The sequence below is a fragment of the Haemaphysalis longicornis genome, unplaced genomic scaffold (assembly GCF_048455015.1).
Source record: "Haemaphysalis longicornis isolate Haplotype H1 unplaced genomic scaffold, Haemaphysalis longicornis Haplotype H1 scaffold_6, whole genome shotgun sequence".
Taxonomy (NCBI): domain Eukaryota; kingdom Metazoa; phylum Arthropoda; class Arachnida; order Ixodida; family Ixodidae; genus Haemaphysalis; species Haemaphysalis longicornis.
In genome coordinates this window covers 199760371-199769168 of record NW_027526407.1, presented here as the reverse complement: position 1 = coordinate 199769168, position 8798 = coordinate 199760371, and the positions used below count along the sequence as shown (strand labels likewise).

General features: G+C 50.9%; 1 pseudogene; it reads right to left on the bottom strand.

Annotated features, from left to right (window-relative positions):
- Window positions 1–5390: 5390 nt before the first annotated feature.
- On the bottom strand, window positions 5391–6905 carry LOC144142156 (uncharacterized; annotated as a pseudogene).
- Window positions 6906–8798: the final 1893 nt, after the last annotated feature.

Here is an 8798-nt window from a genome sequence, read left to right as displayed (position 1 = left end):
GTCCATAAAAAGTGTGCCCCGTAAAAGGTGATCTTAGCTAATTCGAGCGTCGACAGTGAAGTATTTGCTCATTCACCCTTGTTGTTCACCGGATGTCACTTCTCCGATTGTCTGTGATGTGGCAGATTCATCATAATCATCATCATCATCATCATCATCATCCTATCTACGCCCACTGCAAGGCAAACGTCTATCCCAAGGATCTCCAATTCTCCCGGTCCTGTGCTAACTGCGACCAGTTTATCCCAGCAAACCTTTCTATCTCATCTGCCCATCTAACTTTCTGTCCCTCCTGCCCCACTTGCCTTTTCTGGGGATCCGCTCTGTTACCGTTAATGGCCAACGGGTCGTTATCTTGCCGTGACATTGCATGCCCGGCCCACGTTCATTTATTTTTCTGAATTTCTGCTCATGTGTCCTTAATACGCGTTTGTTTCCTGACCCACTCCACTCTTTTTTCGTCCCTTAATTGATGGAATTGCAAAATGAGGCCAACGGTGCTGCCTAATATCGGCGACCATCGCTGGTAACGCCCTCCCTCACCAGACCAGGATTGCCACCTTAGTGTAGCAACGGCCACAACATCTCATGAATACGTCAGTTAACCCTCGCCGTGACAGATTGTTGCGGTCTTAATGATATTTTATGTGGGTGATGTTAACACATAAATCAATCCGTGAAGACTCCGGAGGATAACCGTATGTTCCTGCACGTTGGCATGAGAATGCACTTCGAATGGGCGTGGGTGTCGAGCTGTGGTCGGTTGCGGCCGTACTGTGAAGGAGTCACGAAGGGCGAACACTTCTATGTATGCGGCTTTTGTCCATATCAGTGGAACTTGATATCATTGAGATGGTAGTAACGCCAGAAATAGTGACGCCACAGCGAGCATAAGGGCGTGATAAAGTGTGCTATAAATCGTCTACGCAAACTGCGCCCAAGCACTATTCTCCAACACAAATATTCGTCAGCACGGAACTGCGGCCGCCAAACAGTGAGTCAAGTGAACAGAGTTTTTGTTCACGTCTTGCGTATGGCAAAGTAGACAACGAATTTGCTGTCGTGGAAATGCGCGCTTGCCTATTACAGCCACAAGGAACTGTTGTAAAGATGGCCAATATAACAGGTGAGTACAAACGAGCAAACCGCTCTGCACGGCTGCTGTTCGTTTAGGGCCGCTCGCTTGCCGACCTCAGTAGGGCAGGGCTCAATCTCAGCGTCGACATCGTCAAGCTCTGTTCGCATGCATAACCAGGGGAAATATAGCCCTCTGTGTTTGCTCGGTGCAAGGCACACACTCATGCCTTTTTCCAATGAGGGATGAGGCATGGGCAGTGGGAGTCATTGATGCAGTGCAAAGGAAAATTTATTGAATATATATTTCAGAAACATATGAGGCGTTTTTTTAAATGGGCCAGATGCACCTAACGCGAATTGGAGAAACAAGCGAAGTATTTTACCGGACCTAAATGCAACGCCGTGAAAACTATTATTTGGCATTCTTTACATGTCATCTAGGGGAAGGTTATGGCCACAAGGAATTAAAAATTATTCCGTCCATTTGAGCAATACCAGGATGATAAGTTTTAATTTGTCTCCTGTTGAATTGAAACACTTAAGTTGATGCGGCATTCATATGAAAACTTTATGTTAATTGACTAACATGCATGGAGCCATTGCGTTTTGGTGGAAAAGGCACTAGAATATGCAACAGGGCTTCAAGAACCCTAGAGCTAAATAAGGAGAGCAGGTGATTCCTCTTGGCACCATTAGCAGCTCTTTTCGAAGTTTACCCTAGGAGAATTTTTGGGGGCATGCCATGAGGCACTCATGAATTAGGCAAGCTCTTCATTGCTTTGCCATGAATTCCCAAAACGCTTCACAAGAAGCCTGCTCATGTCCTCTTCTTCACCCTAATGAAGTGCGTCCTACTGTCAGAAGGAAGGGGGGGGGGTAGTTGCCAGTGCTTGTAAGCTGCGGCTTTCAGTTAAGTACCAAAATAGTAAATATGAATGAAAAAATAAATATAACTCGTCGTATTTCGTAGGGACTAGTGAGACTAAGTGAACTCATTGTTTGATATCTCTCAGTTTTATTTCGTTCACTTTTTCTTCCATTCACTTCCCCATTGACATCTTGGGTCAGAAATTTCGCCGATCTCCTAATGGCCGTCTGAATTCATAATAGGCCAGCTCCGAAAAGATAAAGAAAAACTTTCGGAAACACCCACGAAACAGACTAAGCAGTAAAGCCAAAAGCAAACTCCCATTCGGCAAATGGATCTGGCTAATTTTGATCCGTGAAACCGGAGGATCTGCTTATTTTCGATACGAACTAGAATTTCCGTACACGTTTTCAGCACGTCTTCTCAACTATTTTCTGGCTACGCGTTTTTTTAAGGGAAAGTTGTCGAGTTCTTCTTGTCAATTTTATCCGACTCAGTTTCGGTTTCTGGATCTGGCTCATTTCGAAAAAAGAAACACCTCATTTGTCCTGCAGTGGGGACAGATTGGAGGGAGAAAATTGGAATAGTATATGGTTTTTACTGCGTAGATAGGCTGGTGATGATGATGGCGATAATGATTACTTCGTGAGCTGTAGATGACGCATGTCACTGCGAAGACAAAATGCAACAGCGCGCGCCCAGAAGGCTGACTTATGGTAAGCTGCGTTTGAAGGTCCTAGGTACGGCGACGTTGCATCCCTCGAGGTAGTCGGTTATGACGCGTAAGTCGGGGTCGGCACGCTGCTGGGCGGCTAGGTCGCTCTCCGTCACGATACCGAAGGACGCGCTGTCGTCATCGGAGTCTTGTGCTGGTGGGTCGACGGGGGCGCGGGACAGGCAGTCGGCGTTGAAGTGTTTCCTGCCGGATTTATAGACGACTGTACCGTCAAACTCCTACAGGCGCAAGCTCCACCGCCCAAGACGGCCACAGGGGTCCTTCAAATTGGCGAGCCAACACAGCACGTGGTGGTCCGTCACAACCTTGAATGGTCTTCCACCCGCCGCGGTGGCTCAGTGGCTAAGGCGTTGCGCTGCTGAGCACGAGGTCGCGGGTTCGATTCCCGGCGGTTGCGGCCGCTTTTCTGATGGAGGCGAAAAGCAAAAACGCCCGTGTGTACGAGATTTCGGCGCACGTTAAAGATCCCCAGGTGGTCGAAATTAATCTGGAGCCCTCCACTACAGCGCGCCTCATCGCCTGCGTTGCGTCGGCGCGTTAAACCCTACAATCAATCAATGAATGGTCTTCCATACACGTATGGGAGAAATTTTGAAATCGCCCATATAATAGCCAGGCACTCTTTCTCAGAGGCAGAGTAGTTTTTCTCCTCCTTCGACAGACCACGGCTGGCATAGGCGATTACCTTTTCGCACCCGCTTTGTTTTTGGACGAGGATGGCACCCAAACCTATATCACTGGCGTCCGTGTGTATTTCCGTTTCGGCGTTTTCGTCGAAATGAGCGAGCACGGGCGGGCTTTGCAGGTGTTTTTGCAACTCGCAGAATGCTTTTTCTTGGTCGTTTTCCCAGATGAAATGGGTGCTATCTTTCTTCAAGCGCGTGAATGGTTCTGCAATGCGTGCAAAGTTTGCGACGAAGCGCCGGTAGTATGCGCACAATCCGAGAAACCTTCTCACGCCCTTGTCTTTCGGCCTTGGGAAGTTCGCAACGGCTGAAGTTTTTGCTGGGTCATGTAAGACTCCCGTGGCGTTGACGACGTGGCCCAAGAACTTGAGTTCCTCGTACGCAAAACGGCACTTTTCAGGCTTCAGCGTTAACCCCGACGTACGAATGGCCTCAAGTACAGACTCCAAGCTTGCGAGGTGTTCGTCGAAAGTCCGGGCGAATACGACAAAGTCATCGAGGTATTCGAGGCAAGTGTGCCACTTCAGGCCAGCTAGCACAGTGTCCATGACTCTTTGAAACGTTGCTGGCGCCGTGCACAGACCGAAAGGCATCACTTTGAACACGTATAGGCCATCCGGGGTTATAAATGCAGTCTTCTCTCGGTCTTTCTCGTCCACTTCAATTTTTCAGTAGCCGGTCTTCAGATCCATCGATGAGAAGTACTTCGCATGACAGAGGTGGTCGAGGGCGAAGTCGATTCGTGGCAGGGGTACACGTCCTTTTTGGTGAATTTGTTCCCACGGACTTTCGATGGCTGTATTATGTCGTCACTGAGCATGTCGTCGACTTGAGTCCGGATGGCTTCCCGCTCGTGTGAAGAGACGCGGTACGGTGACTGTCGGGTAGGTCGGGCTCCATCTTCGGTTATAATCCGGTGTTTCGCTAGCGGTGTCTGACGTTTTTTGAGTTTGCCGAAAAACACTCGCTGTAGCGACGGAGCAAATCCAGTAATCTGTCCCGAGTTCCTTGCGGCAGCGCCGGGTTCACGTCGAAAGGTTGCGGCGGTTTGGAAGCATCTGCGCGTGCGCATTCAAAGTTAGCGACGCGACCACTTGACTTGCTTCTTGGGTTTCTTTGAGGAACGCAATTACAGCGCCCTTGTTTAGATGCTGGTACTTCTCGGTAAAATTGGTGACCAAAACATGGGATTTGCATTGCTTAAAGCGCGCGATGCCTCTTGCGGCGGAGACACCGTGGTGGAGAAGCAACCTTTGGTCACCCTCTACGATAGCGTCGATGTCAGGAGCAGCATTCTCAATTAGACGGTGATCATCAAGCTTGCGCGGGGTGGCAGGGTGACGTGATCGTCGGCGATCCTTAGAGCAGCACGCTGATCAGGGTTCAGTGGCGGCGTCGTGAGTGATCAGAGGAAAAAAAGTTATGGACTTGGTCTGCAGATCAATTATTGCGCCGTTGTCCGTCAAAAAGTCCATTCCAAGTATTACGTCGCGGAAGCAGTTAGGTAAAATTACGAACGCAGCAGGGTACGTGATGCAGTCTATGGTGACGCGGGATGTGCACGTTCCACTTGGCGTTACGAGATGACCTCCTGCTGTGCGTATATGCGGACCGTCCCATCTTGTAACTTTCTTCCGCTTAGACGCGAACGACCCCCTCATCACCGAGTAGCCGGCTCCCGTGTCGATGAGGGCGACTACGTCAAAGCCGTCGATGGACAACTGGACGTCGGACGCTGCCTTCCTCGAGTTCCGGGTGCGTCGGGGCGTCGCATCTCGGCTTGTGCGTTTTGACGGTCGGGTACTGTGCGTCGTCGTTGTCGTCGTCTCACCGGCAGGTTCGGTCATGTGAAGTACGCGTCGCGCCGTGTGGTTGTCGTCATGTTCAGGAGTCACGTCAGGGTTAGGTCGGGTCGTCGCGATGAGGGCATGTCGTAAGTCACAGTCGTCGGCGAATCGTTGCGTCGTTGGAGGGTTTTCGTTTTTCCGCCGTTGTGCAACTTCACCTCCAGATGTTGCCGCCTTTAGTTTCCCCCGCGTGGGCTGGGGGACCTTCCACGTGCGAAGTCAGCAATGCTACGGTGGTCCGGCGACTGGTACGGGTAGGGCGACGGCGAACGGTTGAAACGGGCTGGTCCACGGCTGGTGTTCGACAGGTATTCTTCAATCTGAGACGGGCGCTGGCCGGGTCGGGGACGTGGTGCGTCAACGGAAAAACCACGAAGTCCGAGTCTCTTGTATGGGCAGCGACGGCAGATGTGGTCGGCCTCTCCGCAGTGGTAGCACAGAGGAAGATTATCCGGGGTTCGCCATACGTCAGTCTGCCTCGGTGTCTGGTTTCGTACTTCAGGGGGTCGGGAGGGAGACAGTGGGCGGCGGTAGGGCTCTTGACGACGTGTTGGAGGAGGGCGGGGTCGATGAACAGCCGCGGAGTACGTCATAGCTTGGGGCTCGCAGTGAACTTCGGATGGCACAGAAGTTCACAAAGCGTTTTGAACTTCTTCCCGGATCACGTCAGTTAGGCAAGCGACTTGAGGTGTCGGCGTAGTCGGGAAAAGTTTCCGCAGCTCCTCTCTCACTACTGCGCGGATGGTCTCGCGTAGGCTATCAGCCGGAATCCGCATGTTGTCGACGTAGTTCGCATTGGCCGCGCCAACGAAGTTCCGGTCATACTACCTAGCATGCATGTCGAGAGCCTTCTCAATCGTGCTGGCTTCGGTCACGAATTCAGCGATGGTTTTGGGCGGGTTGCGGACAAGTCCAGCAAACAGCTCCTCCTTCACACCGCGCATCAAGAAGCGTACCTTCTTTTCTTCCCGAGGATGGCTTGGTGGGCTAGTTGGTGTAGCATCATAAAGGATTGACAGCGCATAAACACGACGGCACAAGGAAGAGGAGACAGGACAAGCGCTGAAAAGGTATCAGCGCTTGTCCTGTCTCCTCTTCCTTGTGCCGTCGTGTTTATGCGCTGTCAACCCTTTATGATTCTTTTCTTCCGTAATTTCGGGGTCTGCGCGGGAAAATAGTTGTTTCATCTCCTCAACGAAGATCACGACCCCTTCGTTGGGGTGTTGTGACAGTTGTGTGCGGGTTTCCAACAAAAGGGCGGCTCGCTCTTTCCGTATGAGAGTGGCGAATGTTTTGAGGAACTCCCTCTTAAAGAGGGTTCAGTCGGTTAGTGAGCTTTCATGGTTTTCAAACCATGTTCGGGCCGTATCTTCTAAATAGAAGAAAACATGGCGGAAAGTCTCTTCGTCATCCCACCTGCTAAATATGCGGACGCGCTCCATTTTCTCCAACCAGTCCTCAGGGTCTTCTTCGGGGGATCCGCGGAACGATGGTGGTTCCCGGAGCTGTTGAAGAATGAGGGCAGGATTGGTAGTGCTGGTCATGGTGCCTGCGTTGATCATAGCGGTGGTGACGACGTCTTCTTTCTTCACTTTATCCGGAAGCAGTCCAAACTCCGGCTCAAGACCTTGCTGTCGGCGGCTGGCACGAGTGATACTTGCTTGTCGGCTTGACGAGGGCGTAGGGTGCATGTACCCTGCACCTCCACGCGATGTCACGTGGCCAAAGACGACGCGGCTGTCTTAGAGGAAAACACGTTTATCGGAGCGAACTTGTGCTCCCCTAACAACTCAAAGAATACAGAGGCGGCGAAGCAGCAGTCAACAAAGTGACGTACGCATGCGAGCTATGGCGAGTCGAATACCCCGGCGTCTGCTCTGCAGGCTTTTTATCTTTCGGCGCGCGTGGTTCTCGAACCGTCGATTCGCATCGAGAACATTGTAGATCCAAGAAGATTATTCCGGCCTGTTTACGTTAGATCGCAATGCTCTCCGTATCAGAACAGATAACACATGCGGCACAGAAAGAAAGAATGGAAAACGCGCTTCCCTTGGCACTGAGATAACTGACCGGCGCAGCCGGGCGGTAAAAGCAAAACATAAATAAACAAACCCAATGAATGGTTCGCGGCAATATATGCATGCAGGCCGATACTATGGTACATATGGGTACAAAAACAAAGGAACACACACTACAACTACAGGATTTCCCGCTCAATATAATCCAAACGCCAGTGAATATAATCCCAGCGCCAGTGAATATAATACAGGTGCCAACCAATATAATTCAGGCGCCAACCAATATAATCCAGGACCCACGCAGTGGAGAAAACATGCCAGCGCTTTTAATTTAGTTGGCAACCACTACAAATCCGGGCGCAGTGTATTTTCATCAAAGTTAGATAAACTAGGTTACATGACCAGTTTAAGCAGATGACCTAAGAACTGCGCAATAAAACAGTCACGTGACTATCCAGCACTCTCGCCTAATTACTATATTGAATTAGGATGGTGTCATGGGTATGAATTACCGCATTTAATTTACTCACTTACTCGAAATTTTCGGGAAAACTGTCTGAACGCCTAACTCTCGAAACCCAATACGGGCCCGAACGTGGGACAGACAGGTGGCGCTGCTGCTGATGATGATGATTAGTGGCTTTCCCTTTGAATCGGGGCGTCGTTTGTCAGCAATCGACTTGCCTGTTTTATTACGTTTACATGCCCTACTCCCAGGTTAACCTATAGATTTGCTTCCTCCCTCCCATTTCGCCCTCTTTTCTGTTTTAAACTCATCGCTCCCACCCCCCTTTTTTCTCCCCTCGCTGTTCTAAATTCTCGTCCGCATGATTACTCCACCTGCGTACCTATCCCTTCCCTGCTTTTCCTCCACCACCACTCCAGTCGCCTCTTCGTCACCTCTATGGCCTTGAAGTTGAGGTTCCCCCTCGGCCCAATTCCCAAAGCCTCCGCCAGCGTCGTTTCCCCCTCACCCCACGGTGGCCGTATCTCTGTGCAGCTCCTGACAATATGTTCTATAGTTTCCCGATCACTGCCGCAGCATGCACACGTTTCATCCTGTTGCCTGTAGCTACCCGTGTATGCCCGGGTTCTCAGGCACCCTGCCCGTGCCTCGAAGAGCAACGCACTGCCTCTCGTATTGCCATAGAATCCCTCCTTCTTAATTTCCCGTTTCTCTGTCCTATAAGTCTCCAGGGTTTTTTTCGCTTCCATTCTCTCTGCCCACTTCGTCGCCTCTGCTGCCTTTACCTGCTTTTTAACTGTTGTGTAAACCCCGCTTTCCCCTACCGACTTTCCGTACCGCTTGGTCAGCTGTCTGGTCCTCCGTCTCCACCGCGTGTCCACGCTCCTCAAATACAGGTACTTAAACACCCTCGCGGCCCATTTTTCGTCCTCCATGTCACGAAGTCGCTCCTCAAACTTTATCTTGCTCTGCGCCTCCCTCGCCTCGAAAGACGACCAGCCCATATCCCCTTGTACCGCTTCATTTGTAGTTTTACTGTGGGCCCCTAGGGCCAATCTGCCTACCGCCCTCTGATTTACTTCCAGGCCCGCTTCGGTCTC